Source organism: Theobroma umbraticum, unplaced genomic scaffold (genome assembly GCF_002168275.2).
Source record: "Theobroma umbraticum cultivar Fairchild unplaced genomic scaffold, ASM216827v3 scaffold_55.0, whole genome shotgun sequence".
Classification (NCBI taxonomy): Eukaryota; Viridiplantae; Streptophyta; class Magnoliopsida; order Malvales; family Malvaceae; genus Theobroma; species Theobroma umbraticum.
Genome location: NW_018397270.1, coordinates 3,292,592 through 3,295,148, shown reverse-complemented (window position 1 = coordinate 3,295,148; position 2,557 = coordinate 3,292,592).

The following is a 2,557-nucleotide window of genomic DNA, read 5'->3' as shown; positions in this document are numbered from 1 at the left end:
AAATTATTTGGATCATATATTAATATATATTGAAGTTGTCGAGATTAAAAGTCTTCAAATTCAAGATCACTTACTTTAATAAATATTTAAATTCGGACAAAATTATCATATTAAAGCTCTTGCCTTGTATAGTAAGTTGGCTGTAATTTTATTTCTTACAAGGAAACCTCGGATTTAGTTACTATGAATGTCTTACCCGTTTTGGATAACTAGGCAAAATATTAATTTTGCAAACTTATCTATTTTATGTTAACAACTTAGATAATTTTAAATTTATTATTTTACTTTAAATGTTATTTAATTTTTATTTTATTATATTTTATTATATTTTTAATATTAAAATTTCATTATTTTTAATTTTAACAATAATGTAACTAATTTAATTCAATTAAAGTTGTTATTATACCTTGTTACATTAAAACTCACACATTTATATTAATATTTTGACAATCCTTATTACACTTTTATAATTTTTTGTGTTAGTTCTTAATGCTTTACGTCAATAGTTTTCAACTACTAATTTTTACTATAATTATTTTTATTCTTTCATAAATTAAAATAATTTAAACTCAAGAATAAAAATTTAAAATTTTAATTTTCTCAAATATTATGTTTATTTGACATAATTAACTTACTAAGTTCAATCTCATACATATACATTGATATTTTGACAATCATTGTTCCGTCTTTATAATTTTTTTCGTTAATTTTTATAGCTTTACGTCAATGTTTTTTAACTATTAATTTTCACTATAATTATTTTTTCCTTACTTTTATTTGTTTTTAGATTAAAATTTGTAAGTCGTTACATACTTTAAACTTGAGAATATAAATTTAAATGTTTAATTTTTTCAAAAATTATGTTTATTTAACATAATCGACTTGTTACGTTAAATTTTACCCGTTTAGGTCAATGCTTTGACAATCTTTGTTCCACCTTTATAATTTTTTACGTTAATTCTTACTGTTTTACATCAAGATTTTTCAACTACTAATTTTCACTATAATTGTTCTTATTCTTACTTTTATTCACTCTTAAATTAAAATTTGTAAGCTTTAATTTACTTTAAGATAGAGAAAAAATATTTACATGTTTAATTTTTTTGAAGATTATGTTTACTTGATATTAATGATTTATTACGTTAAATGTCACACATTTATGTCAATATTTTAATGAATCTTGTTCTGCCTTTATAATTTTTTACATTAATTCTTACTACTTTAGGTCAATGTTTTTCAACTACTAATATTCATTATAATTATTTTTATTCTTACTTTTTTTATTTATATATTACAAATTTGTAAGCCGTTACATACTTTAAACTTGAGAATAAAAATAGAAATCTTTAATTTTCCCAAGAAATATTTTTATTTGGCATAAATGACTTATCATGTTAAATGCCCCACATTTATGTCAATATTTTGACAATCCTTATTCTACTTTTATAAATTTTTACGTTAATTCTTATTGCTTTACGTCAACATTTTTCAACTACTAATTTTCACTATAATTATTTTGATTCTTATTTTTATTCATTTATATTAAAATTCATTGGCCATTGCATACTTTAAACTTGAGAATATAAATTTTGATTTTAATTTTTCAAAAAAAATATATTTATTTCACATAATTGACTTCTTATATTAAATCTCACATGTTTACGTCAATATTTCGACATTCTCTATGTTAGTTCTTAGTACTTTATGTCAAAGTTTTTCAACTAATAATTTTTACTATAATTATTTTTATCTTTACTTTTACTCATTTATATATTACAAATTTGTAAGCCATTACATACTTTAAACTCGAAAATAAAAATTTAAATGTTTAATTTTCTCAACAATTATGTTTATTTGACATAATTTACTTATTACGTTAAATGTTATACATTATGTGAATATTTTGGCAATCTTTGTTCGACTTTTATAATTTTTTACGTTAATTCTAACTAGTTTAAGTCAACATTTTTTAACTACTAAATTTCATTGTAATTTATTTTATCCTTACTTTTATTTATTTATATGTTACAAATTTGTAAGCCATTATATAATTTAAACTTGAGAATAAAAATTTAAATATTTAATTTTTAAAAAAATTATGTTTATTTGATATAAATGACTTGTTACATTACATGTCACACATTTACACCAATAGTTTGACAATCAATGTCCCACTTTTATAATTTTTAACGTTAATTCTTACTACTTTACACTGCCATTGTTCAGCTACTAATTTTTATTATAATCATTTTTATCTTTACTTTTATTCATTTATATATTAAAATTCGGAAGCCATTACATAGTCTAAATTTGAGAATACAAATTTAAATCTTTAATTTTTTTAAAAAAAATTAATTATAATTAAAAAAATTGTTTATTAAACTAAATTTTTATTATAATGTTTATTTAAAAATTTCTCAATGGTTAATTTTTTTACTAGAAAATATAAATTTAAATGATTAATTTTCAAAAAAATTCTATTATTCTCTTGGTTTTTCCTTTTTATTTTTATTTTTATTTATTTTGGGTTATTTATGTTTTTTTCTTAACCTATTTG